Source organism: Ambystoma mexicanum, chromosome 7q (assembly GCF_040938575.1).
Source record: "Ambystoma mexicanum isolate Mex_15411 chromosome 7q, UKY_AmexF1_1, whole genome shotgun sequence".
Classification (NCBI taxonomy): domain Eukaryota; kingdom Metazoa; phylum Chordata; class Amphibia; order Caudata; family Ambystomatidae; genus Ambystoma; species Ambystoma mexicanum.
In genome coordinates, this window is record NC_090941.1 from 900,933,295 (window position 1) to 900,955,638 (window position 22,344).

Genomic DNA, 22,344 nt, shown 5'->3' on the forward strand with positions numbered 1-22,344 from the left:
TTGTTGTGGCTTCCTTGATTTAAAACCATTGCTTTTGGTACCCTACATAGCGAGGCCACCTTATTTCACACAGACCACTCAATTGCAATAAGACAACCAGTTCCGAAACATGGCAAAATAGTGTTATTTTGCATAATCTTGTAGCAGTCCGTGGCGCCAGGATTTGTTCACTACTGTGCTCTTGCAGCAGCGGTGAGCAACTTTATTTATTTGCTGCTGTGTAGCGGGCCATAACTAGAGGAGACCAATCACTTCACGGTGTCTTGCATAGTTTGCTGCTCCTTCTCGCGGCACCAGGTTGTCTGCATGTGGGTCCTAGAAGACGTGGTTGTGTTTGCAGTGGATGAGCTAGAAATACACGACATTGTCACTGCTCCTTTCTACTCTGATTTAGAAAGTGGTGGAGCCAGTAGCAGAGGCAGCTTTTGGTCCCAGGGGTTTGAGGGATGGGGGGGGCGCGTCAATAGGGCACCAGCAGGAGGCTTGGGGCTGCACTGCGCACGGGGGGGGGCACCTCCCTGGCTCCGCCACTGGGTGGAGTGGTAGGAACAGGCGGGATGCACGAGGATGAGTGGTCGTTTTTATGTTGTTGTTACCGTTTCAAAGTTAAGTAAGGTTTTGCATTTGTGCTGCAAATACAGCCCACAAAATGTGCACTAGTCATTGGCGAGTGATCTATCTGGTTAGTAGCTTGCAACTCGGAATGTTTACCCCAGTCCTACATGTAGTACTAGAAATGACCTCCTCCATCTTGGGGCATACCAGGATAATGGTTTTCAGTAGAAGTAGCATAAACCGCACTCCTTTCAAACTTCCTGTATATAGCCCAGCTGATTTTCTGCTTTGTCTCTTTATCTTTGGCTGATGTCCAAAATATCTTCCTCCTTCAAGCCCCATCTCCCCACCTCTTCAGTGACCCTTTTTACCTCCTCATCTGCCCACAAAGATATCGGAAACGGAGCCTTTTGTAGGAATGGCAGTAAGGAACAATACGGGTTGGACATGTGACCTGCGCAAAACGGTATATCTCGTTTAGAGTGCTGAGCCATCCATTTCTGGGACTCAGGTTCCTAATGTGGAGTGATGATTCAACACTATAGACCACTGAAACAATGTTTTTCTACTCTCTGATAATCGAAGGGATTTGGGTGGTTAATAACACAATTATTTGTAGTTTTTCAGCATATTATTCAAATTCTAGAAATTAAACTATGGAACAATTCAAGACAAACAATATTGTTCCTTCTCATATTCTTCTATGAGACTCGAAACTTTCATGAGCTGGGTGGTCGGGTTACACTTGATTTGTTGTGTTCCTTTTTATTGCTGTTGCAAGAGAATACCTGGTAATAACTGGTCCTTATGGCAGAGCTTTCCCGACATGCAACAGGAATTACACATGTGCCACAATGCTTTTCAAGCACTTGTACACAGATTGTCTGGTATGAAGGGTTATTCTAATAAAATGTATCTGCTTCTTATGCAAAATTATTTTTGCAAGGCAGCACTAGGTCTTCTTTGGTTCAGTGATTTGACATGCTCTGTAATAAGATTAAGAGACCCTTCACAACATCTCTGTGTTGTGGAGGTCTGACCACATCGCTTTATTGGCTGTACTCTAAGGTCCATCTCGATGTGCCCTCTACTGTACAAGGCTGTTCGTTTGCATCACCAGCGTACAAAGTGAGGGATCAAAAAGCTACAAGGAGCAAATAACGTAAACCTACAGTAACATCAACATAGAAAACGTGCGTTTTTCTGGTTGAGCCATAACCATTTGGAATTAATTTGTGTCGACCCTTCCTATTTCCTTTTGTAGTTTCAGAAACAGTTAACAGGTTACCTATTTCAGGTTCTTTGTGTTTTTAGCTCCGCCTTTACAATTGGGAAGCTTGTTTTCATTGCGGTTCTGCATGTATACCTTGTTTATGATCATTTACAAAACTCTGTGATCCACGTTTTGTATAAGGTTGGTCATGGGTGATCAATGTTTGTGATATTTACCATGTTTTTCCTCGGGTCTGAGCGTCTTTAGAAATGTCTTAATAAAAATCAAAGGATGGTGTATTGATGGGGCTCTGAAGGATATGGACACAGCTTAAACCTTTCCTGTCTTAGTAAAAGGGATTCTAACCACAACCCAGGCACACTCCCACCTTTTTTAATTGGTTTTCATGAAATACTGCATCTTGTACACATTAATTGACCTACTTGATTGCTGGCCAAACTATCAAGACAGCAAGTCCGGCACATCCAACTTCCATTAAAGGGCGAGGCAGGTGAGCGGTTCATGTGTTGGCTCTATGTCCGACTCTTTTCGTTATTTGTTTTTACTCTTCCAGCTGCGGGCCAGACTTCTGTCTCCTTCAGTCATTAGTCTCAGCCATGTTACCATAGGCCTTACTGCAAAGGGACAGCACGAATAGGAACAAAATGAAAAATATGCATGCAGTTTCATTACCGGATTCCAAATGCCTGCTCTGTGATATCTGGCATTAACCCCCGCTGTCAAGAGTTGACGCTGTGTTGTTCAGAACACACATGTCTGCTGGGAATTAAAGGTCTCTTTTGAACCCAGAGACAAGGGGGTGGGGGTCTTGGGAGTGTTACTTTACTGCCCTATATCCCAGGTTAGAGTCTCAACCAGAGTCTTTAGCTCGCCATCCTTTCATAGAAGAGAAATGTCCACTACATATCCGTCTTTGTCCTGTCCAAGGCCAGTCCAGCACCAAAATGCCAGGCAATTCTCCTTTGCACCCTCACCTCTTTAGCATGCTCTTCTAATGCCAGATGACCATAATCCGACCCGCTAATTCACCGACGGCCATTGGCCTAAGCACTGATGGTTCCTAGCGCTGGCTTTTAAGATTGATGCAGAGGGATGGTTTGCGAAATCATACTCTCTCGAAGACCCAAGCAGTGTGTGGCTTATCATGCAGGAGGTTTCTAATAATAAATCCTACTTCATTGTTCATTTCCTTGTTGTGCTTCTATGGTGCTTGTGGTTAAGAGCCCACTTTAAAGCGTTTAGAGGAGGATGAAGGACAGACAAATCTAAGCTTTTAAATGAATGAATACGTTTTCGATCTTCTTCTGAACTAAATAATTAAGTTTCAGGCATAGAGGAAGGGTAAAAACGTTGCATAAGGTGGACATTTGAACTTGGTGTGCTTTCTTCAGAACACTTATTAGCACCCGGGGCAGCCAATAGAGTTGATCGGATCATGGGCTGACTATCCTGATCCAAGCAAGCTCAATGCTACTTCCACCTGCCTGCTATCTCCCCAGCGTCCCTGCTGCTTGCCCCCTTCCTTGTTCCCAATTACCGTTGGGTGTCTTGACATTGCCACGCCGCTCCACACTTGCCCCTGTGGTGCTCTTTAAAAGGAAGCAGGCTTCCATTTCCATGGTGGGCATGTTGGTAAGTATTTGTTTGAAAGAACAGGTCATCTGCTCGTGGTGACCCATCGTTTCAAACAATTAGTGTTGTTGGCACCCTTGGATGTAAACGTGGGGTGCTAATAACAATAACCGCATGCTCCCTGTATTGTACCAAGTGGTCTCATCCCAGGCATCCTCATTTAAAGGCCCTTGCAAAGCCTCCAGCCGATTAAATTGGGCGATTGACTGGGTACAAAATGTGCATTTGTCACTAGCCATTGATTAGTGATTGTTGACTCTAGACGAGTAGGAAATGGGGTGGTGCGTCTATGTATAGAATTGAGGTGGAGAGTGACTTGTGATTTTCATAAAATTCAGTCCAATACATACACCGTACGGAATGTTTTTTAAAATATTTTTTTCCCTTTTGGGGTACATTAAATCATGAATGTGCTTTAGTGCATGTACCATGTGCAGTTACATTCTGCACATAAAAAAGTAAAAGCTATTAGTTAAAATCATTTTGATCCTTGTTTGTTGTAACCTGATCTACATATTTATGCCTTAGTTCGATGGGGAGGCTCAGCCCAGTGACGCTTTACATAAAAAGCTGCTCATGAGCAGGTTGCTATTACGGTCTCTTGTCCTGGGTCTTCCTGATTGGTTTCCTAAAATAGTTTTAATTCGTTTCAATATCTTGCCACCAGAGTGCTTCCCAGAGGTTTCTTACTTTTCTGCATCAAGACCTAGTAGCCTTCTATTAAATCCACTTCGGGTAATGATAGGATCCGTAGGTGTTGTATTTTGTGTTTATTTTTATTGAAAGTGATTTATTGGGATTACGACGAGCCATAGCAAGACCTCTCATAACATCTGTTTATCAGTTCAGACCTAAACGTTACCTTGTTTGATGTTTCATTTTGGGTTTATGCTCCTTTTGAGGACGATGCCTCAATGTAATGCCTGTTTGTAATTAAATTGATCTTTTCGGTATCTCGTGTACCCCTATCTTCGCAACTTCTGCTCCTGTAGCAGTAACCGTTCGGGCTACATCTCAGTCTAGAAACATCTCCTCTCCTTAAGGTGTGCTTGGATGAAATGCTGTACTAATCTTCTAATTGACCAGATCAAACACATGAATGGGTGTGAGTTTCTAAAATAATTTAGCTGGGGCGAGAAGCTGTAAAACTTCCCTAGGTGGCCTTTTGTTAAGCACGTAAACATAACTGTTATTGTCAGATTAGTGATGGTTTATGCCAAATTATAGTCTCTGTCTACTCTGTACAATTTTGAATAACCATTTCTTTGTTCCTCTGCAAGTGGAGAACAAGGGTTAGGGTGGAGTAGCTCCCAAAGGACCTATGCTTGCGCCCCACAGTGCTTTTCAAGTAGGACAGCACATTAAATTTAAAAAAAAATAAAAAAAAGAATAAAAAAAAAAGTGTAATGGGTTTGACTGGCTCTGATTTCTTTGTGAGATCCATTTGCTGGATCCTTCAGCGTGCTACATTTTTCGCCGCTCATGTGTTAAAGCCCCCTTTTTTCTTTGTTTCTTTATGTTAGAAGCCAGGTGGGCATTGAACAGTATTTATTTAAACAAAACATATGGTCAACCTGGTGTTTTTGTGCAACAACTTTTAGCTGAAAGACGAACCCTATTTGAAGATTTCTTTTTTTTTTTAGGCACTTATTGAATTTTTTTAGTACTGTGGTCCTTTGATTTGCACTTGAGCAAATCGTGAGCAAGACAGTGACCAGTGTTTCCAAACTGAAGCTGCCAGCAGAACAGCAAAAGCTCCCTTCTGCGCTCCCTCTCTTCCCACTAATTCTCCCCTTCCCCTCTTTCTTTTCAGATCCGCCGGAGCACATGGAGATCATGAAAATGGCAGCGGTGCACAGTTTAAATCACATTAACATAATATAACAAAGACTGTGCGCTTTAAGACCCACTATGGTGGTGATTCACATTATACAATAGCCACACAACAAACATTAAGGAGATGCCATAAGTACTGAGCATGTAGAGCATCTTGGATTTGCACCTGCTACCTTCTGAAAGCCTGAAACCGGAGGAAATCTAGAGATGGCTGGAGCATCTTTGAAATACCAACCATAAAATAGATGTTTTATGTGCTGTCAGGTAGCATTGTTTCGGTGTGATTTCGCTAGTTTGCTCAGACCTAACAAGACCTGTTCTAGTGTGTTCATGGTATTGTCTACTTTACATTGTTTGTCACCTGCTTGGCTACAATACTTGGCCCTTCGTCAGATTCTCTAGAAGAGATACTCTAGCTTCACCATCATGCCCCCTGACGACCCAATACTTTCCAAAATGATGGACACCACAAATACAAAAGGGAAGATCTCCAGGTTATACTCCTTACTACAGTCCATAACCTCTCCCACATTCGACGCGCTGAGACAATCTTGGTCCCAGGATCTAGAACTAGAGGTGTCCGAACAGGACTGGGAGCGAATGTGTTCACGCACCCATGAAGTCTTGTTCAACTCCCGTTTCAAGCTGATACGGTTCAAAATTCTACACAGATACCACTATATCCCACAGCGACTTCACCATATGTTTCCAGATCACTCGCCCTCCTGCCCCAGGTGTAAATCTAATGAAGCTACCTATATCCACATGACTTGGTCCTGCCCCTCCCTCACCCAATTCTGGTCTGATGTATGCTCCACAACCTCATCCATCCTCGACCACGAGTTCACCCCCACCCAGGCGAAATGCCTTTTGCATGACTTCAAGGGCCTACATCGCGATTCTCGGAAACTCGCAGGGCTATGCATGCTATTAGCAGCACGCTGCATCTTACTGTGCTGGCTTCGGCCCCGAGAACCTATGCATGCACAGTGGCTATCGGCTGTCACCTGGGCCTCTAATACAGAGGAGGCCTGGTCATTCCAACTGCCACCAGCAACTAGACCCAGAGATGTATGACCAGGATTCTGTTCTTACCTGGCAGCTATATCCGCGGAATCGGATATCTCCTCCCCTCCATGATCCTCGCTGTCAAATGATCCTACTTGAATTTCTGCTAATTTCTTGTTATGCTATGTATCATCAGCCATTAACCACCAATGTGTTTGTGCCTCTACCCTACCTGTTGTTGCAAGTTCATGGTCTGTATAATGCCTATCGCTGATGTTACTACATGTAACCTACTGCTCGCCCTTCTGTATGTTGTCAAGCGTAATAAAATAAAGTAAAAAAAAAATGGTGGAAATAAGACCACACACTTGTATACATGTTTTGCATCTACGGTGCAGATGGATTCTTTTACATGACTCTACTACTAGATTACATTTTAAGCAGAACGGACACCCTCAAAACAAATGTGCGCAATAACCTACGACACTGGGGTAAATTATGGACACATACCCTACAAAAATGTACATGCTCCTTAACCTCTGCATTAGACATTGCCAAATTCTCCTGCTTCACAAAACTAATCTCCTATCTTCGCGCTCGCCCTCTTAAATTCGTTACACTCTTGCATCCCTTCTCCTCCTCCCAGACCTTTCTTCTGTTCCGTCGTCTCTTCCTACCACTTCTACTCTCGACTACTTCTTCCCTACCTCCCCTGTTGAATTAGCACCCATCCTTTGCTATGCCAACCCATCCTGCGCTCTTATCAATGCTTTTGCTGCCCAAATGGTCAAAGAGTCTGACTCAGTCCCTTGCCCTTTTGAACTCTGTGAGCTCTTTAACCCCTTTCTGTCTCTGCTGTATTCTTCCCTTCCTCCTTCAGATCTGCAACTGTCTTACCCCTATTGAAGAAACCCTCTGCTGACCCAAACATCCCAGAAAACTATTGCCCAGTTTCTATCCTTCCTCATTAGTCTAAAGTCCATGAGCGCGTAGTCTTCGACCTTGAGGATAATGGCCTTGGAGATCTACTTCAATCTGGCTTCCGTACTAAACAGTCCACCGAGACTGCACACAAGCCTGTCTCCCAACTTTCTCTCTAATGCTCCCCAATCCACTCTTCTCTGCCCATCCTTCCTTTTTGCAGCTTTCAACACTGTCAACCAGTCTTCTCTGCTTCTCACTGTCCGGCACCTTGCGTCTGGTAAATATGCTCTTGTCTGGATCAACTCCTACCTGTAAGGTCAATCCTTTTAAAATGACTTGGAATTTGCATACCTCTGACCCCAGCCACCCCCCGCTCTTCTCCCTTTTGGTGTCCCTAATAATCAGTCCTTGGACTCCTGCTTTTAACCCTCTGTACCTCTGCCCTATAAGACTTCTCTAATGATTTTGCTTTCACTACCTTTTGCTAGTGACGCTCAAATATTCCTTCCCCTGCCCTGTGACATCTCAGGAACAAATTTCACTGCCATTCATCACTGGATGGCTCTTGATGCCTCATGCAGAACGCTCCAAAAATTGAAGTCCTCTTTTTCCCAACTTCCAATGCAATCCCTCTTCTCCCCTCTTCTATCCCCTTCCCGCCTCACCTTCTTGCTCCCTCGTCCAAGACTGAATCTACGGTCCTCTTTGATAGCGATTTATGACTGCTGCAATTCATCACTATTACTTCCTCTGTTGCTTTTATTAACCTTCTCAACATTCATAGAATTCTTCCTTTTTATTACTAACTACTCACAAAACCTCTAATCTCCACTATCGTGCTCCCCCAAACTTGACTACTGCTCAAGCCTACTCGTTGGCCTTCTTCTTTACTCTTTCCTCCCTCTAGGCAAAGTTCTCAACTTTGCTATCCGCACTATCTGTAACCTACCCAGGACCTCCCTCTTCTCCCTACCAACAACATGCTGGTTTGCTCTCCATGCACAATAAATCTTTTTTTCAAGTTCCTGCTCCTAGTCAACAAAGCTATCGATGGACTTGCTCCTCAGTGCCCGTCTGATGGTATCTGAGTTTACTCACCCTCTTGTTCCCTCTGATTCCCCCGCTGCACTCAACCGCACAGCTCCATGCCATCCCTGTGCCTACTCTCGCTTCCAGCTTTTTCAGGTTGAGATGAGCTGGTATTTCAGTTTCAGAGATGACGGTAGGGGAGGTGTTTAAAAGGGTCATAGATCACGCTGCGGTTTCTAGCTGAAGAAGAGTAGAGGAGAGTGTCGGGCGAGAACTGGATAGGCAGTGGAAGAGATGAGAGCCTTTGGCGGGGAAGAAGAGCACCTCTGTTTTTGTAGCGTTTAACATCGGAGACTGCAAAGCCTTCCAATATTTAATGGCAGGGAGACAGTAGTACATTTTCATAGAGACATCAGAGGAAAGTTCAGGAAGAGAGAAGCTAATTTGTGTGTCATCCACGAAAAGTTGGTACGAGGAGATTACACCAGTATAAACAGCGGACCCAACAACAAGCTTTGTGTAACATCAACAGTTACAGGAGTGAGTTGAGAGGTAACGTTGCTCATGAAAACAGAGAATTGGCTAGGTGCAAGGTAGGATTCAATCCAGGCAAAGGCTTGATCGCGAATCCCAAGAAGTAGTATTAAGGAGATCAGAGTGATCAACTGTGTCAAAAGCAGCCGACAGGTGAAGGAGAATTTAGATAGGAGTGCTTAGCTGAGGTGATTAAGTTGGACTTATTCATGAGCGCAGTTTCTGTGCAGTGAAAAGAGCAGAAACCTGCTTGTAGGGGGGGGTCTTGAAAGTTGTGGATGTCTAAGAAATTGGTAAGATTTTTTAATATAACTCTTTAGAGCACTTTACAGTAGTAAGGAAGGAGAGACAGAGGGCAAGTTAGCTGGTGGGTTCGGGACAGCCTTAGGAGAGGGATGACCGTGGCTGTTTTGAAAACGGTGGGAAAACAAGTGGAGTCAAAGGACACGTTGAAGACTTCAGCGAGGTGAGAGGCCACTAAGGGGGGGGGGGAAATAGGCTTGATTAGCTGAGGAGCAAGAGGCGGGGTTAGCCTTCATCAGTAAAGATGGCACTTTGTCAGTATTAGTATGACTAAAGTGAGTATGCCTCCATTTGCGCAGCATGTCTGTGCAGAGAGAGCGTATGAATGGGGTGACCATGGTTGAGGATGCTGAAACCTGAAGGTGAAAGTAAGCGCTGGAAAGTGAGAGGAGAATGAGCCATATAATAGGGATTGGAAGCTGAAGAAGGCATTGTTGCTAGAAGGGGCATCGGGCGTGAAGGAGGCGAGCGAGAACTGTAGGTCTGAAAGAAAGTGGGGAATGGCAGAAGGCTTAGTAATGGGTGAAGCAAGTGGTGAGGAAAAGTCAGAGTGGAAAGGAGATGGTGGTGGGAGGCCACAGAATTCACACTCGCCACTTGCCATTGGCGAGGAAGTATTTAATTGGGGCGAGTAAGTGGAGACCTGACCTCCACATGCACCCTACAGCTCGGCAATGCATTTATGCTTGCTTACCTTTAGTCGATCTTTCCCCTTTCTTTCTGCACAGTGAATAGAAAGCTTGTTAAAAAAATAAAAGCAGCACTAAGCGTACTGTTTATGCGGAGAACCACTTGTAAAGAAAAATAAACTGAGGCAAGTTGGACCAGGGGCATAATCAAGGCAAGAAACACTTCATCCGGTGCAGCAAAATATTTGACATGTAGGATAGTTCACCTGCTCTTCCGCTCTATTTGGAAAACGTGCTTCTGAAACACAAACTACAGGTGCAGCAGGCCTGCCCTCCGAGTCTGAAGCAAATGCATTGCTCCGCTTGCAGCACTATCAGAGTTTCGCCCTGAACTTGAGGGATGAGCCAGTCTGTATGCTGGTGCCTGAAAGATTGTCGACTGTGCAAATGATGAAGTAGAGCACGATAGAGAGTGAGATGGCCACAATTCCCATCCACTAACATGGACGACGGCTGCACACACAAGCAAGTCAGCATTTGTGTAGTCGATCAGCAGAATGTATGGATGCAATATTATTTATGCAACTGTACAGGCAAAAAACAAGGGGGTCCTGGGAGTCCCTCTGCCGGACATTAGTCGTGGTTACGAGAGCCTTACCCAGATTCTTTAGCTCACCATCTTTGACAGAGGAAAAATATCCAAAACATATCAGTCTTTGTCCTGCCCTGGGGCAGTCCAGCACCGAAATGCTAGGAAATTCTCCTCTGAACAAGAGTACCAACAGCAACCCCAGACACGTGTTTCGGTCTGGTCGGACCTCATCAGTAGGGTGGAGCTGTGCCTCTCTAAGAATAGTGAGCAAGGGGTCCACATCTGGATTCTTCTAGTAATCTAGTTTTATTATTGTCATGCATCAGCCCTGGAAGTTCGTCCACCATTGGAGGTACCACTAACATTGCCGACGGTTCCATGTTAACAGTCTAGTTTATTTCCAACATGGCCAACGGTATCTATAACTTAAAAACCAGACCGGCGCTCTGCGCGTGTATCGTCTATCGTTACGTGCTCTGCCAGTCTCTCTTAGCGACTAGCCTCTCAGCGTATTACCCTTATCCCCTTTTTCTCTTGCCTTTAAGTTTACTTCTGCCTTCCCATTACTTTTCACTCGCGGTGTTTCCAGGCTTTCAGGTAAGGTAATTGGGATCTCTCTCGCTTTCCTTTCTAGCACGGCACGGATAAGTCCAGTGACTACATGTCTTCCGTTTGTATGTCTATCTCAGCTATCCTTCTCAGCCTGCTCATTGGGTTCTAGTTACCTTCTATGCTGTTCTGTTTGTTCCTTTGATCTATTCTTACCTGTGTATCTATACCTCTTTCCATTCCTTTTCTTCTTGTCTGGATTCTATTAGGAATGACTCTTCCTCGTTCTGTTAGTTTGCTTGGTTCCTGCTAGCTTAATAAGGATTCCGGCCCGGAGGACTGTGACACCGCACCGAGCTTGAAAGTCCTGAACCGTTCTTTCCTTCTTACTGGAGGGATAGAAGGCAAAGCAGCAGATTGTGCTTCTACTCTTCCTTCGTGTGCGGCTGCAGTGGGTATCATCCGTCCAAGCCACCTTAAAGCAACAGTACTCCAGCCTTCACGGATACGTCTCCAAGGACGGACTGAATATCGATTGGGGTTTTTTCTGCCTTTTTGGCTTTTTCCCCACTTAAAGGGCGTGCTCCCCGGGTATCCTCCAGGTCTGCAATCAATTCAGATCACGGAGGCCACCGAGGGAGCGCGTCCCTATCTACGTCAAAAAAAAAAAAGAGAAGAAATCACAAGAATGAGTAAAGATCAAGAAGAAGAAATGGGCGGTAAGGTTGGAGGAGGTACGAGAAGATACAGGTGAGGAGGAGTCAGGGGGAAGAGGAGACTCAGCTTGACAATTATGCATGCCCTCCTCGTGCCAAGATTTAAACATTTTGCCTTCCGTTCCCTGAACCCACTCCTGGTGGTACTTCAGGACATGTCCCCTATACTGTGGAAGCGTCTTGCACATATGCTCCAACCGAGTACCCACACTCCTTCCCAAACCCAACCTTATTTAAAACAAAAACCTCACAGACACCAATTCAGCAGCGTCTTACCTCAAAGCCACAATACTCTAACAAAACCGGTTCACCCTTGCACAACAAACCCAACCCCCCTCTCCCCCCCTCCTTAAAACTCTTCTAATACGATCACCATAAAAAGGCCCTATCCACACAATGGGCTACCTATGCCCCGCACCAAAATGCTTCTGTATACACAACTATTAACAAATCTATAATAAAAGCACATTTATTTACACAATGGTATAGACCCTTCTCCAGCATGGGGTCTGGCATGGATTCACATGCTCATGAATATTCCCCGTCGTCAGGCTGGGAATCCTCGGTAAAGAAAAATCAGTATCAGTTTCGTTTCTGATCTGTCTTTTGTAGTAGTAACCAATCACTGATCTCTGCGTCATACTGACCACAGCCAATGACTGCCCTCTCCCTAAGCCCCCCCTCTGGCAGCGGTCTTCAGATTTTTACTGCACGTTCAAGTGTTGGGATCCTCGTGCTATTGCTCTCGAGCGTTAGTGCTTTTTTCGCGTTTTTTCTTAGAAAAATTTCTCTTTTTTCGGTCAAAAGAGCCTCAAGCTCCACCGTTTCTTTATCCGATCAACGGGGACCCGTGTCGGATTCTTCCACGCCCCTCAAGGGTGAAGATTTGGTCGAGCACGCTTTTGGGGGATTCCAGAAGTTTCTCAGGCCCTTCTCGAGCATGGCCCAGGAGAAGGGAAGCTCGACGCCTGGAAAGCTGTTCAGGGTCTGCCCTGGATGCCAGCTTCAGAATGTCTTTAAGGAGGACGAACACTCCCTTTGCCTTTACTGCCTACATGAGGACAAGACGCACGTGGAGAAGGACTGTGCGTTTTGCGGCAATATGTCGGAGCGGACCATGAAGGACCGCCATCAACGTCTCGCCAACTGGCTGGAAGGAAAGAGCCCGTCAGGCGAGAAGAAGAAGAAGTCCAAGCGGTCTTCTAAGACCTTTGAGGGCGCCCCGGCGACGGGGGTCCAACAGAAGGCCAAGCACCGCGAGTCCGCTGGCACCGGGAGTGCCGAACGGTTGGGCTCTACGGGCGCCAGGCAGGGCGCATCCTCCCTGGCGCCATCAACCACGAGCCAACGCTCTGGCTCGGGTAAGAGGAAGGCCGAGCACCCGGCGAAGCTCCTGGAGAGACCCCGGTCGAGCTCGAAGGCCCCATCGAAGGGGGAGCGAGGTGGTGACCCTCCCCCCCCCCCCAAGGAGAAGGCGGTGAGCGCACCTAAGGTGTTGAAAGCCTTGATCCATCCGGCCAAGGCCTCTATCGAGACAGTCGCGGCGGCCCTGGCTCAGCCTGTGGAGGCTACACCAGTGGTGGCGACCTCGGGGCCCAGAATCTCCCTGCCACCGCAGAGGGAGTCCTCTTTCATGCCCATCGACAGGACCCCCGTGAAACCTCCGACGGAGAAGAAAAAGGGGGGGCAGGAGGTCGTTGTGGACTCGGCCTCAACCTCTGAGGAGGAGCTGATCGAAGTCTTAGGCCACGGCTCTGGCGTGGAAGAAGGCCATCCTGTCGGGAGGGACCCTGACGTGGAAGACGACGAGGGCGTCGAGGGTGCCGACGGGGCTCCTGATCGCCCATCGGAACTCCCTCAACCAGTGCCGCAAGACAACTCGGCGGCCATTTTGTTGGCTATACAGTCCTTATGCTCGGAGATAAGGACGAGACTGTCGTTACCACCAACGGAGGAACCGCTCCCGACGGGGGACCTGGAGCCAGGCCCTTCTTGGAGCCCTCCTCCTAAGAGGAGAAGGATTCATCCTCCACCTCCTTTTCAGCCATCGCGCCCTGCTCAGCCCTCCTCCCCGTCCACGACACGTGGGGATGATACGGGGACTGACACGGCCGCGACGGGTACAGACGACGAGGTTTACGACGAGGATCTCCCGTCGTCACCTCCCACCCGGGCTTCCCCGCCCGACGAGATCGGATCGTTTCACTCCATGATCGCCAGGGCATCCGAGCTTTTCCAGCTCTGCCCGGAAGAGAAGAAGAAGGAAGGTTTCCTTTATCAACGGCGCGAGACCAAGAGGAAGACGGTCCTCGCTGTACCTCTACTAGACGATATTTGGGATGAGGGCCTCGCCCTCCTCAAGAACCCATCCACGACGCCGGCTAGAAGGGATCGGTACGAGAAGAAGTACTGGGTCCTGGACGCGGCCCCCTTGTGCCTTCGGGCACAGCCTACCCCGGACTCGGTCATCTCTGCTGCGGCCAGGAAGAAAGCGGGAGGGGGCGCGGTCTCTACGTCAACCTCCCCGCCGGACGGCGAGGGAAAGAAATTAGACACGATGGGACGCAGAGTCATCTCATCGGCAGCGACGACGATTAAGGCGGCCAACGCCTTGGCTATCGTAGCCCGCTACGACAGGGTGTTGTGGTACAAACTGGCCCCCCTGCTGGACTTCCTACCAGATGACAAGAGGGCGGAAGCCCTAGAGATCTTGCAGGAAGGAGATGTGGCGTCGGACCACGCCATTACGATTGCGACGGACATCGCTGACACTGGATTTCGCCAGTTGGGCAACGGCGTGTGCCTTAGGCGGCGTGGATGGCTCAAGGCTACTGACTTCCGTCAGGACGTGCAGACCAGAGTCTTGGACATGCTGTTCGACGGGAACAACCTGTTTGGGAAAACGGTGGACGATTCCCTTCAAGCCATCAAGGCGGACACGGAGATGGCCCGGGCTCTTGGGGTTCTCCAGCAACGGCGGCCGCCCTTTCGGAGCGGCGGAGGCAAACGGGGTGCCTCCAAAGGTTCCAGCGGCGGATTTTCCACCTACCGTCAAGCGGCCCGTTCGTCGTCACAGGAAGCTTACAGGGGACGAGGCAAGTCAGGCGGACCCCGCCGTCGTCGCCAAGGAGGACAAGGCGGCAAAGCCTCGTCGAAGCAGGACTGAACCGGCCGTGGGGTCGGGCCCCCACCGAAGCACCCCGGTGGGAGGCCGGCTGGCGAGCTTCGTCAGCGCGTGGGAGTCCATCTCCACCGACCGTTGGGTGCTGGACACCCTGGCTCAGGGTCAAGCGCTCGAGTTTCTAAAGAGGTGCCCGCGCGTCCCCCCCCTGTGGCCAGGAAAGAATATCACGTCCCTCAACTTCTCTTGGAGGTAAAGGCGATGCTCAAGAAGGGCGCCATCGAGCTCGTCCCAAAGAGGCTTCGGGGCTCCGGAGTTTACTCAAGATACTTCCTTGTGAAGAAGAAGACGGGAGGATGGCGTCCCATCCTGGACCTACGACGACTGAACAAATTCATCAAGGCACAGAAGTTCCGGATGGTCACCCTCCAACACGTCCTGGGTCAACTGGAGGAGGGCGATTTCCTGTCGTTGTTGGATTTGGAGGATGCCTACTTCCATATCCCCATCCTAAAGGGACACCGAATGTTTCTCAGGTTCGTGGTCCAAGGGCGTCACTACCAGTTCAGAGCCCTTCCTTTCGGATTGAGGTCGGCACCCAGGGAGTTCACCAAGTGCCTCGCACCGGTGGCGGCGCAGCTGCGCCGAGAGGGGATCCACGTCTACCCCTACCTGGACGACTGGCTCATCCGAGCGAAGACGAAGGAGCTCGCCGTGGAGCACACGGCAAGGACCGTCCAACTACTCACGGACCTGGTATTCTCCATAAACTACGCCAAGTCCCACCTGGTGCCCTCTCAAGACGCACTGTTTCTGGGAGCGAGGCTCAACACAGTGTCGCTTCTGGCCTCTCCGTCGGAGGAAAGGACGAGGGCCATCTTGGGCAAGGTGCAGCGCATGCTGGTGCGGACGCGGCCAGGGTGAGATCCGTCAAGTCCCTCCTCGGAATGATGTCGTCTTGCATTTATCTCATCCGCCTGTGCAGGCTTCGGATGCGCCCGTTGCAGGAGTTCCTGGACACTCGCTGGATCCAGACGACGGGCGGCTTTGAGGACAAGATCACACTCGACAAGAGTTTCCGACGAGCGATCCGGTGGTGGGGCACCCGAGCGCATCTGACGGCGGGCATGGACTTCCAGACCCCGGGCCACCAGAAGGCAGTGACCACGGATGCCTCCCTGGAAGGGTGGGGAGCACACACCGAAAACCTGCACGCGAGGGGTCTTTGGCTGCCGGCGGAGAGGTCCCTCCATATCAACGTCCTGGAACTCCGTGCAGTGTTTTGGGCCCTCAGGTCTTTTCTTCCGTCCCTCAAGGGCAAGGTGGTGAGGATCTTCACCGACAACACCACCACCATGTTCTACATCAGGAAGCAGGGCGGTACCAGATCCCCAGCCCTGTCCAAGGAGGCACAGGACCTGTGACATTGGGCCGTCGCCCAAGGGATGTTTCTGGTGCCGTTTCATCTGGCAGGAATAAAGAACACCATCGCCAACTCGCTCAGCAGAGAGCTGCGCTCGTGCCACGAGTGGGAACTACGACAGGATCTGGTGGACCGCCTCTTCCGACGGTGGGGCACACCCCAGATCGACCTGTTCGCGACGGCGGCGAACTCAAGTGCCGGAGGTTCGCCAGCAGGCTTCCCCAGCCGAGGAGCATGGGCGATGCTTTCTCGTTCCCCTGGGAGGGCCTGTCCCTCTATGCGTTCCCTCCATTGCCTGTCATGATGCCTACCTCCAAGGAGCCAGGTCCGACCCAGCAACCCCAGAGGCAGGCATCATTACCCCCAGGGAAGTGCCAGCGGGCCCAAGCTGGGGCCCTTTGGACACAGTCCTGGCGCCTTAGGCGCCAGGCTCATGTTGGACCCCTGTCCTGGCGCCATAGGCGCCAGGCTCATAAAGCTAGACGTGTTCAAGTGTTTTAAGGTGCACTTACCTGATGCAGACCATGCTGCTACATCCAGGCCCTCTTGAGGCCTGAATGGAACTACTTTACCTGTGGAACTACTTTCCCCTGGGTGTGGTCGGGGAAGGGTACATACCTGATCGGTGGAAGGATACATACCTGGAACTTCTTCCAAAGCTATTTAAACCACGCCCGATCAGCAACTCACGCTTCGCGTTGTTCTGCTCCTCGCAGCTGGACGCTCACCGTGTCAGCTCCTGCTTCTGGACTTCAGCCACGCCTGTCCGCATCCTGGGTCACCTGCTAAGAGAGAATTGGAGAGAAAGAAGACCTTACCTGCTAAAGCTGCATCACGGAGATTTCACACCGACGATCCTGAAAGGGAAGACATCATTTTAAAAGCATTTCGCTTCGATCGCTGCAGCGCTGCATTTCACTCACCTTTCCTGGGCACCTCCATCTTCAGCAGCGATCATCCGGATCCGCAGCCACATCCCAGAGCCTAGAGAGAAAAAGACAAGAACACAAGGTGAGAGAAGGAAGGGAATAGGAAAAGCTCAGTTTCCTTCTGAGACTTACCTGTTGGGTCATTCCCATTTCATTTCGGGTCCCTCCGCTTCCTGGCATTCCGGACCCCGGCCCCTATGGAGAAAAAAGACAAAGACATTGAATGAGCGAATGCAAAGACATTACCCGAACGCTCATCCAGAACTTACCTGTCATTTACTGGAACTGCACGTTTCACTTCGGGTCGGCGCCATATCTCTGGCATTCAGAACCCCGGCCCCTAAGGGGAAAAAGACATAAGCGTTAGCGCTTGCTGCAATAAGACAATGAACATTATTATTAAGCTTGAACTTTTGAACTTGCTACAGAACTCTTACAGCGCCTTACCTGAATAGTCAAGCTTATTTGAACTCCCATCAAACCTCAATCCAGTGAAGTAACTGGGTTTCAACGCGCCCCTGCATCAGAAGCAGGATGGAGAACTCATCCTTCCAGACCCTAAGGTGAGACTTCACGGGGAATCGAGGAAGGGTATCGTGGAGGGTTGGAAGGGAGTGGGAGGCTTGAGCATTATTCCGTCAGTAGGTAATACTCCCTTTTCACGCACAGGGGAATATTCCTGCGAGCCAGTGAGTCCATCTTCAGAGTCCTGCGCTTCACCATAGAAGAAGCATCAGCACTCGAAGCCAGACCTGCGCCTCCGTGGGAATCAGGTGAGCGTGACATTGCCGCTGCTGATCCGGCTCGTCAACCAGCTCAAGAGGTCACGGTGCAGGATGATCCTCGTCGCACCTGCGTGGCCGAGACAGATATGGTTCCCGGACCTTCTGGACTTGTCAGCGTCCCCGTCAATCAAGCTGCCAGTGGACGCGGATCTTCTCTCCAGGGAAGGAGGCGCCATCCTCCATCACGACCCGAAGTCGCTGAACTTGCAGGCCTGGCTCCTGCAGCGTTAGAGTTTGGAGGCTACGACATACCGGCCGACTGCAGAGAGGTTCTTGCAAAGGCCAGGGCGTCCTCAACTCTTAAATGCTATGGACACAAATGGAAGAGGTTCTCTGTCTGGTGCCGCGCACAGAAGATTAACCCTCTGCGGATTACGGCTCCCCAGGTACTGCCGTACCTACTGACGCTGGCCAAGGCTGGACTGGCGCACGAGTCCATCAAGATTCATCTTGCTGCGATCTCCCGATACACCAGAACCACGGGGCGGACGTCTTTGTGGTCTCATCGTCTGGTGAAGGAATTCATGAAGGGACTGTTCAGATCGTTCCCGCCGGTGAAGGCTCCGGCCCCGGCGTGGGAACTCAACGTGGTGCTGACCAGGCTCATGGGGGGCCCCATTCGAGCCTATGCATTCGGCTCCGTTGAAGTTCTTGTCGTGGAAAACAGCGTTTCTTGTGGCCATCACCTCCGCACGACGGGTGGGAGAGATCCAGGCCCTTTCCTGCAAGCCCCCGTACTTGACTTTTCACGACACGAGGGTGGTGCTCAGGACGCACCCCTCCTTCATGCCCAAGGTGCTGTCGGACTTCCACCTCAACGAACCCTTGGTGTTGCCTGTTTTCTTCCCGTCGCCTTCGTCGCAGGCCGAGAGGACTCTGCACTCGCTAGACATAGCTAGAGCACTGAAGTTCTAAGTGGACCCCACGAAGAGTTTTCGGAAGACATCACAGCAGTTTGTGAACTTTGGACCTGTGAATCAAGGGAAGGCTCTCTCGAAGGCTTCCATTTCCATATGGCTCTCCGGCTGCATCATGAACTGTCACCGGTTGGCAAACCGACCGCTGCACGGCTGTCCGAGAGCCCATTCGACCAGAGCGATCGCTGCTACCACGGCGTTCCTGTCTGGTGTGCCCCTGCTGGACATCTGCAGGGCTGCTACGTGGAGGTCGACGCACACCTTTCCAAGATTCTACTGCGTCGATCGGGACTCCAGGGAGGAGTCCAGGGTCGGCCAAGCAGTGCTGCGACCTGTTCGCTTAAGGTGAGCCTGGTGAGGAGGTAAGAGATGCTTAATGTTGAGTTGTTGTATTGCTTAATGTTGAGCCTGTTGCCACCTCCCGTGGTTGTGCATGTGTTTACTGCTATGTAATATTATATTCATGAGCATGTGAATCCATGCCAGACCCCATGCTGGAGAAGGAAGAAGTTACTTGCCTGTAACTGTTGTTCTCCAGCGTGGGTCTGGCATGGATTCACATGCGTACCCTCCCTCCTTCCCCTCTGCGGCTCTTCACTTGGTCATACTGCCACTTTACGTGCTACCAAATCTGAGGATGGCTGCCGGGAGAGGAGCTTAGGGAGAGGGCAGTCATTGGCTGGGGGCAGTATGACCCAGAGATCAGTGATTGGTTACTACTAAGAAAGACAGATCAGAAACGAAACTGATACTGATTTATTCTTTACCGAGGATTCCCAGCCTGACGATGGGGAATATTCATGAGCATGTGAATCCATGCCAGACCCATGCTGGAGAACAACAGTTAGAAGTAAGGAACAAGTTACTTACCTGTATTTATGACATCTTTCCCCATGACGGGGGAGCTTCACATCTTGATGAATCAAAACTCATGCACTATCGTTGTCGTCCCTCGTCTTTGAGGGGCTTCCCCTTTTCACCCAGGTATCATATAAAAATATAGATTTTCCCATCCCATAATTTTACTGCAAAAGTGCACTCATGTTCTAGGTGTTCTCTGAGTTACTCCGATGCTGCCCCCAACCCCCCAATTGCTTGCACAGCTAGGCGCAGCTACCTGCTCCACGGATCAGTCAGGCCTTCACAGAAATACGGCACCTGAAACGCCTCTTGGTGTGCACATGAACTGGTCACTGCAGGTAGACACCACATCCCAGGGTGTGCAGCAGGGTAGCCACCAGCCTCTCGGGGTGGGTGGAGGGAGGTAATTGAAGTCATGTTAGGTTGTCACGGTTTATTGGACGGTCACTCTGGACCAAGGGGTTCCCACCAATGCCCTAAGCCAGGTGGCATACAACAAAACGCTTTACAGATGCTACTTTCGCGAGGCCTCCAACCCGTATAATACCCTTCAGTAAGTACCCTCTTGACCATCAACAAGCCAGGAACCAGGCCGGTGTATAGTAATCTGTTTTTATTTATGTTGCCACAAGAAGCATCAGCCTCCAATGCCGTGGCACTACACAAGGACACAATTTCAAATCATTTGCATTCAACTGTCTGACATATATTTCAAAGGAACTTTCAGTTGCTACAACACACAGGTAATATATAAATATTGGCAGTCACAATGCACAGGATTTCCCTACACCTTGCAGATAACCAGTTGAATAACACACAGTGAAGGCTTAATTTGTCATAATGCTCTTATTCTCTCAGTGAGCCCCACCCTCCAGGTATCAATTTATATATGATCCTTTTGGTTGGAAAGCCAGGTACAGGGAGTGGAATACAATGATGGAAAAAACAATCATTATCTTTTTATTTGAAATACAAGGTATTGGAAATTAACTCACTGGAAAAAAAAACGTTTTTGTCTCTTTATTAGGAAGAGCGGGTTTGGGAAATGAACACAGGGAAAATCGTTTAACACACAAGAAATGGAAATGCAAAGTTTTGGGATTCTGGTTCGAATGTAAATGGGAATAAGTGGGTAATTTCGTTTTGCACCGCTCCTACAAGGGAGGTGCAATGCTTTGGTATTCTTGTTTGAAATTAATCCATAGGAATTTGTTTTGCACGCCTTAAATTCACATGAATTGCAGGGTTCTAGGCTCTCTTGTTTTAGAGATTGACACCACCTTGTGTATAGAAGTCTGGCGTTTCAGCAAAATAGTCACCCACATACTTTGTCTATACCGGCTCTAACACATTGAGTATGACTTTTGTTGTTTTCAAACTCAACAGTCACTCATCCTGTGATTTCTTTATATATGGAAATTGATTGAATTCACTTTTTTGAGAAAATGTGTGAAGGGTCTACTCCATTTCACCCCTATCCCCCACAGTGAAAGGTAAAAGATTAAGGTAGGCAGTTCCCAACACAATTCAATTTAAGATGGACAGGATGTTTTTATATGTGGGGAATTAGTTATATTTTTTATAAAATGTGCCAAGGGTCACCCATTTCCACCCCCTACCTGCTATGCGATATGGCGATGAAGGCTGGCAGATTTCCCTCCACACCTTTGTTAGCATTTTGATTAATCTACTTACATGGGAGGCCTTGGTTATGGGGCATCCAAGGAAATGGCAGGGGTCCTCTGAGGACAGCACAGATCTGGTCAAAGGCGTTGGTCAAGGATAGTCCCCAGCACACAGTCCTCCTCTGGCTCCTCAAATGACAGACCCAGCTAGTTTCTAGATTTCCCAGGCTGTCTCCTATGCAAGGTTTAAGGCATTTAAAGGTAAACCGCTTTTCTCCTGCCAAGGTTTACCCTGATGGCTCTCCTTGCCGCTCTCATAGTTCCACGCCAGTGTCCAGAAGTAGACTACCTCCAGGAATAGAGTTGGAAAGAAAAGGCCCTCTCCGATTGAAAACTGATCTCTTATAGGGCTGATGACACTCCCATATTATAAAAATTCTCAATACGGATTGGCTAGCTCTCTCCATTCCCCCCCTTCCACCAATATGCTCACTGGCTGCTGATAGGACAAGGAGTTGAGAGGTGTGGATGATGGAGGCTGAGGCAGGAGAAAGATTCATCATTCCAAAATGACTGGTGCGTTTACCTTTTCTGTGTTCTATAAATCTCACAACATGGCAGCTACCTTAATTTTTCAGATCACTGCAGACACATATATATTTTTGAGTTCTACATTTTATGGCGAGTCAGAAAATACTGATCTTATTTCAGCAGGCCCTTTAGGACAAGCTACAGATTTTCACGATTTGGCACTGCACCGCACTAGTGAAAAAGATGACGCTCCACAATTCACACCTTAAGTTCACAATCTAACACTCTACCAATTTTCCATTTCCTCTGAATTATGAGAATGCCAGAATCATTATTTCTTTCATTACTCAAATTGTATAAACCACAGAGAATTCATATTAACATGGTACCAACGGACTTCTTATCCCCTTTAATATGAGTCCAGCATGAGCTCAGTGGAACACGCAATGCTCTTTTTTATTCAGGAAAATGTAATCCTATGTTATCAGCCAATGCTTCACATTTGCCCCTCAGTTTCACAATAGCTCCCCACCTTTTCTTAAGTTCCATTTCTCCATTGTCACATGACCAGGACATCTGCCTGGCTCGTGTTCTTCTTCCCTCCCCTCCTT

The 22,344-nt window shown here is 48.8% G+C and overlaps 1 protein-coding gene across 6 annotated transcripts in view; it reads left to right on the forward strand.

Moving 5' to 3' along the window:
* PICALM (phosphatidylinositol binding clathrin assembly protein) overlaps window positions 1-22,344 on the forward strand; it is a 1,182,846-nt gene that overhangs the window by 37,934 nt on the left and 1,122,568 nt on the right. The gene's annotated exons all lie outside the window — the stretch shown is intronic.